The sequence below is a fragment of the Amborella trichopoda genome, chromosome 6 (assembly GCF_054954075.1).
Source record: "Amborella trichopoda isolate Santa Cruz 75 chromosome 6, AtrichopodaSantaCruz75HAP2 v2.0, whole genome shotgun sequence".
Taxonomy (NCBI): Eukaryota; Viridiplantae; Streptophyta; class Magnoliopsida; order Amborellales; family Amborellaceae; genus Amborella; species Amborella trichopoda.
This window is the reverse complement of record NC_142341.1, coordinates 2230521-2237877: the sequence shown is the minus strand read 5'-3', so window position 1 is coordinate 2237877 and position 7357 is coordinate 2230521. Positions and strand designations below refer to the sequence as shown.

Sequence of the window (7357 nt, the reverse complement as noted above, 5' to 3'; positions counted from 1 at the left end):
TTAAGCGATCACAAAATCGATATTTCAAGATATGTGTATCGCACATTTGTTTTAATGAACGACAGAGTAAAACAAACCTTAACAAACTGTTGGTTGAAATCCATAAGCCAAAAAATATATCCTCTCATGGTTATACAGATTGCCAATATTGAGTTTGGAACCCTGAGTTTGGAACCGTGAACAAACTGGCGATAAAGTCGGAAGAAAGTGAGGGTAACGTCAAGTCATCATGCCCTTTATGCCCGGGGTGGCACACCTGCTGGATTGGATGGAACAAAGGGTCAGATACTTAGGACCACAAGGCATGTTACTTCACCTCCTCATCCTAGTGGCTATCTTGGAACAAAAAATGAAGGCATACGACGTTTTATATATGTCTTAAAAACTAACATCCTAAAAATATACCGAAAAAAACCAATTTTTGGATGGTCAGACTTAAGTATATAAACAGTGTGGTATGTATAAGGTTGCGACGTTAAACAATCCAAATAAGTTCTACTTTCAAATTTTATTATGTATAAGGTTGCGACGTTAAACAATCCAAATAAGTTCTACTTTCAAATTTTATTATAAGATGTAATTTTGTTGTCAAAGATTCTTAGGAAGGCTTATGATCGATTATCATCTCTAATTATAAATTTTAAAATTCCAATTTTTTTTTAAATCAAATAGATCTATAAACATATGAAAATCTTAAAAATGGACCGTCTAGATAATGTGCTGCAAGATGCACTATTTTTGGGACTCAAAATTTTTATTTTTTTTCACATAGACGTACATCTCGATGTCTAGATGATCAATTAGAGATTTTTCCAGTATCAAAACAACCTTTTCCAATATATTTTTGAGGTGCACCTTAATTCTACATTTTCAAGTTGCGATGTTATACAAATTTTTTCCGTGTGTAAAAGTAAAAAACCTCATTTTATATTTTAAAAATATTCATCTCATGATTATAGAGTGAATATATCGAGAAAATACTCGTAGGTTTTTTCCTTGAGGTGTAACTTTCTATTCCTAGAAATATTCTATAAATTATTTAAATTGAATACCTCTTTACAACTTGTGGACGTGCCGGAGTGGTTATCGGGCATGACTAGAAATCATGTGGGCTTTGCCCGCGCAGGTTCGAATCCTGCCGTCCACGGTTGATTGATTTTCTCTCCCAACTCGTAGTGTGTGACCCCCAATACGAATACGATGTTACTTTTTCAAAAATCGGAAAATTAAGCATTTTTGGAATCAAAATTTTGAATTTTTAAATTATGGGGATAAATGTTCAAAATGAAATTATGTCCAGATATTTTCCATAATTGAGATCAAATGTTTACTATGGAATTATGCCAAAAGATTACAAGATTATTTTTGATCTAGTTACCGAGGCCAAATATCAAAATGAAAAAAATATTTTATGCAGTCTAAAAGAATTACATCCTAATATTGAATCCTTGTCTGGATGGTAAGATTATATATGGGTGTGGATTGTACAGGGCCTACGCCCTAAACAATCAAGTACCTCTAAATAATGTTGAAAGATATTGTATTTGTATTATATATTATTATAATATAATATATAAAAATATTATTATATGTTAAACCTTCTCATGTCTCCCTCCCTAAGAAATGAGACATGTATGCTAAACCCTAAACATGTTTCCCATGCCTATGCTAAACCTTCCCCTGCCAAATCTCCCTTCTCCCACTTTCAATACAGAGATCTTCCTAAATAACATATTTTAATGGGAGTTAACAGATTCCAGATGAAGAAGAACAGGACATGTCATGAATTTAGTAATATGAGTATCAATGAATTTTCCTTTTCCAGGATCCCACCAATGTTTGAGGTGGTCTCTTCCCACCTTAAACACCACCTCAACAACAAAAAATCCAACAACGAGAAGAAAGAGATTATAGGTAAGTCTTTTATTTATTTATTTTTCATTTTTGTTCATGTGTTTTTCTGTTAATAGTTTATGTTCTAGTTTTTCATAAATCCCCAGTAACGTTTTTCCCAAATTCTACAAGACAATTTGTAGTTGATAATCATATTCACTAATGTGGTTCAACTAGTTTGAACCACATTGTGATGACCCTCTTTTTGTTGTTCAAATTGCTAAAACTTGTCCCTGCTCGAAAAAGTCACAGAGTCAGAGAAAAACTTAAGTTAATTGTCATGTCAATTCGATCTAATTTTGAAGCTAGAATTATCAGGCTTTATGGTTCTTTGTGAATCGTTTTGGTGTGCGATATATACATGAGGGAACTCGTTTTTGGTGTGAGCTAGATGATGACATTTTAGACATTGAGGGCTTTAATATAGAGCATATTCATATGAGAGAACTCATTTTTTGTGTGAGATATATTAATGGAAGAGCCCGTTTTTGGTATGAGCTACAAGGAGAAAGCTTAGATGGTCGTTTAGACAAGGGGGGTAGATCTATAAGTTATTTTTTCTTTCTTTTTTTCCATATTTCCTTTTTCTGTGTTAGAGGTTTATGATTAAAGGACTTGTGGACCCAAGTGTTTCTCTTCCCTCTATATATAACTGTCTTATCTCATGTCTCCCTCCTTAAAGATACATGGATGCCAAACGTTCCCATTTTCCACTGCTAAACCTCATCTTTCCCTTGTATCTGCTAAACCTGCTAGACCCCCTCTTTCCCCTGCCTCTGCTAAACCTTCCCATGCCAAACCTCCCCCTCTTACTCCCAATACAGAAATCCAGAAAGTTCTTGAACAACATATTTCAATCGGAGTTACACCACATACTCTAGAAGAACAGGACATTGACAGTTAGATGAAGAAGAACATGACATAAACAACCTGAGTTATGATTCTAGTAATTTAAGTATCAATGGCTTTTTCTTTTCCAGGATACCACCAATGTTTCAGGTGGTCTTTTCCCACCTCAATCACTACTGCAACAACAAAAAGACCAACAAAGAGAAGAAAGAGATTACAGTTACGGTTTTTTTTTTTTTTTTTCAGTTAATCGTTCCTCTCCTAGTTTATCATAAATCTCCCGTAACTTTTTCCCCAAATTCCACAAGACAATTTGTAGTTGATAATCTCTATGCCATAGTATTCACCAATGTGGTTCAACTAATTCCAACCACACTGTGGATGGCCCTCTTTTTGTTGTTCAAATTGTTAAAACTTGCTCCTCATATGCTAGAAACATGTTAGGTTTATGTGGCCTTTAAAGGCAATGTTTATAAAATGAAATGATATAGTGGAACATGAACTCAATGGGAGTCTGGTCCCTCGTGGACCATACCATGCAAATGATGTTTGTAGATTCCGGACTGTACTTGGTGATCTAGATCAATCGGTTGGGAAAAACCCATGTTACCTGGGCATGAAGAACAAACCGAGGAGGGTTCATAGGTTAGCCTTTGATGAGGTTGAAGAACATGCCCGGATGAATGAGCCGATGGACTGTGTGACCCTTGTGTATGATGGTGGCCTACAGAGATAGGGGCCAAAACATCATCCATGTGCTATCATACGGCATGCATATCGATAGATCATTCGGAAAAGCCTGAAATCCACATTTTAGGGTGAAATGTATGCATGTGCGAGAGGTCCCCCTATGCGCCATAGAGCTATGGTCATATCAGGTCTTGGTGACCTGGACTCGTCTCTAGGGGAGGACCTGTAATCTACAGACTGAGATTGCGAACCCTTGGTTCATTGGCCAGATTTTGGTGACCCACTAATGAGCCCTTGTTTGGATTGTGGGCCATGGAAAATACTGGGTCGGTTTGATAAAGTAAGTGTGGTCCATAGTCCACAGTTGATGGTGCAGTGCCCTATGATTGTTGATTCAATTCCTAAATCATATGGATTCATTTCCCATCAAATAAATTTAATTGTGTTTGTTTTATGATAATGATTATTTTAGAATTGTTATTTACATTTTTTTAAACATTTGGATATTTTATTTATAGTTTTTGGATTTATAGAATTAAATATATTGATTTTACAATGTTTTAATATTCACTAAAAAATATTTTATTAATTTTAAATGCATAAAAAATGAATCATGGGGGACCCATTGTGCACATGGGCCCACCATGTTTCTAGAAGGTGGGGCCCACATGTGCCTCCCATGGGTGGCACGCCCACCTCTTATAACTTTCTATTTTATAGAAAGTTTGGTTTTGTGGTCCATGTGACCTTATGTATTGGTAATTTTAAATTGTGACATGTAGTCAAATTATGGATTGAGTATGTATTGACCATATATTGACTTAATGTGAAAGTAGATATTGACTTGATATATCTTTGATAGATTTTATGGAAAATATGTGTAGGGATATACTATTTTATAGAATGCACAATATTTAATTAAAATTAATTTAACTTATTTTCTATTGATGGGAAAATGGTTTAGGAAAAGGGGATAAATGTTCATGCACATTTCATAATGTTGATGGCTTATTTATGAAATGGATGACTCATATTTCTCACCCTACAAGTCACCCTTAATCGACGGTCCATGTTCAATCTCACAAGAAGAGGCAAGCCAAAGAAAACCCTAATATTGTTCAAAGCTTATAAATCTTTACACCTTATCTCTTGTATCTAATTTCATATTTCTCTCTCATATCTCACTTAGAATTTCTCTTTCTCTCTCTTAAGAAAAGTTTTTTTTTCTCCCACATTGTGAAAGAACCTAATGGTTTAAGTTATAAAGTTCTTCTCTTACCTATCTCTCACTTATGGATTTATAACTAAGGGTTTTAGGGTTTAGTAAAAGGAGAATCCATCTCTATCAAATTAGGTTGCTAAGGAAATTCACTTAGGGTTTGAGTTTGTGATCAAATAGGTTCATGTTTTATTAGTGTGGCTTGGCCTAGACTTGCTTTCCCGATTTGAGATTGAAGCAAGATCGTCAATTCCATACTATCGGATGGTGGTGACTCGGTGTGGCGTGTAATAAGCCCGGTTGAGGTAATCCCCGACACTCTTCTCTTTTATTTATTGAAATCTTATTTTTTATTCTCAAGCATAGTACATAGTTATTTCAATGACATCAAGTTTTAAGATGTTGGTTTTATTGTCATGTTGATCTTATTTTGAAGTATATGTTGTTGTAATAAGACCAAGTGATCGTTTGCCAAAACAAAAGGGGTGATATAATATATTTATATATTATTCTTCAGTAAAAGATCACATAGGTCTTTCTTTCAAAAAAGTCACAGACTAAAAGAAAAACCAAACAAAAGGGGTGATATATATATATATATATATATATATATATAATTCTTCGGTAAAAGATCACATAGGTCTTTCTTTCCAAAAAATCACAAGACTCAAAAAAAAGAAAAAGAAAACTTAAGTTACTTATCATGTAAGTTCTATTTAATTTCCAAGGTAGAATTATCAGGCTCTAGAGTTCTTTGGGAATATCAAATATGAATGAGAGAAACCGTTTTTGGTGGGAGATATATGCATGGGAGAACTCTTTTTTGGTGTGAACTATGGGGAGCAAGCTTGGATGACAGGTTAGACATGGAGGATTTCAATATATACACATGGGAGAACCCGTTTTTGGTGTGAGATATATTCATGAGAGAACCCGTTTTTTTGTGTGAGCTATAGCGACTAAGCTTGGACAGTAGTTTAGATATGCATGGGAGAATGCGTTTTTGTTGTGAGCAATTCGGAGCAAGCTTAGATGGCAGTTTAGACATGGAGGGTAGATCTGTAAGTTCTTTTTTCTTTCTTTTTTTCTATGTTTTCTTTTTCTGTGTCAGAAGTTTATGATTAAATTGCGGACACAATCATTTCTTTTTTTGTTTGTAATTGTTCTCTTGTTTATAACTTTTTAGTGATTAATTTTTACTGATTTTATTTTGGGTTTGTTGTTGATGACCTAAAAGTAAAACAATTGTGTTTGATGGTGGAATTACTTTTTTTTTTTTTAAGCAAACTACATACGGCCACTATGGGGGGTGTCAACTATCAAATGAGCAGTCATTAGTCTGAAATTACGAGTACCACCCCATCGTAGTTATTTTTTTCTCTAAGTTGCCCTTGTCCGGTGATGCTTTTAAAGATAAGAATATACCAAGCAATTGGGGTTCTTAAAGTTTAAAATAGACCAAGTAAAATTGCTTGGTCATCAAGTTTGTTATTGGTGATAAAGCCTGTTACGATTTATTTTTATCTCTGAGATTTATTTTTATCTCATTCATTGTGATTGTTCTCTATATATAGGGACTCATATTTGTGTAATCTTTATCCAAATAGTGAAGATATAGCTATTGGGCTTTGGATCGGTGGAGGTAAGGCTTTAGCCTAAATAGTGAAGATGAGCGAGCAGCAGCCTAATAGTGAAGATGTAGCTATTGGGCTTTGGATCCATAAATGTAAGGCTTCGGCGTGAACCACGTAAAACGTAAGTAGTGTGCTTTCTCTCTTCTCTTTCCTTCTCTTTATTATCTTGTGTTATCTCTCTTCTCTCTCTTTCTCTCTCTATTATCTTGTATTATCTCTTTTCTCTCTTTTTCTACCTCCATGTATACTCCTATTACTTTTAACATGGTATCAAAGCAAAAGAAAACCTAATAAAACAAAACCTCCAGCCCCAAGTCTTTTGCTGCGCAAAAGAAAACCTCCAGCCCCAAGAAAAACCTCCGGTTCCCGGGCTCCAAGTGCCGTGTTGCGCAAAAGAAAACCTCAGGCCCCAAGTGCCGTGCTGCATAAAAGAAAAGTGTCGTGTTGCATAAAGAAAAGTGTCGTGTTGCATAAAAGAAAAACCTTTGGGTGCCGTGTTGCACAAAAAAAAACCTCAGGCCACAAGTGCCGTGCTGCATAAAAGAAAAAAACATCACATCCACTCGAAAGAGCCAAGCAAAAAAAACCTACTGGAACCTTCCAGTTCCAATTTCAGTTTGGCAGGTTGATGTCATCAGTTTGGCAGGTTGATTTCAATCAGTTTGGCAGGTTGATGTCAGTTTGGCAAATGCAGTTTGGCAGGTTGATGTCAGTTTGGCAAGTTGGGCACTTCACTTCACTCTGTACATCAACGTGAGGGTAGTCTTAAAGACAAGACTAGACCAAGCAATTGGGAGTCTTAAAGATAAAAAGAAATCGAGTCAAGTTGCTTGGTCATCAAATTTATTATTGGTGATAAAGCCTCTTACGATTTACTTTTATTTCCAAGATTCATTGTGATTGTTCTCCATATATAGAGGCACATATTTGGATAATCTTTATCCAAATAGTGAAGATATAGCACTTTGCTTCACTCCATGCATCAACTTGAGGGGGAATCTTAAAGATAAGAATGTCTTAAAGATAAGAATAGACCAAGCAATTGGGAGTCTTAAAGATTAAAAGAGACGAG

General features: G+C 35.1%; 1 non-coding gene across 1 annotated transcript; it reads left to right on the top strand.

The window, feature by feature from the left end:
• The first annotated feature begins 1065 nt into the window (after window positions 1-1065).
• On the top strand, window positions 1066-1147 carry TRNAS-AGA (transfer RNA serine (anticodon AGA)). Its single transcript has one exon. It is a non-coding gene; the product is annotated as a tRNA-Ser (tRNA).
• The last annotated feature ends 6210 nt before the right edge of the window (window positions 1148-7357 follow it).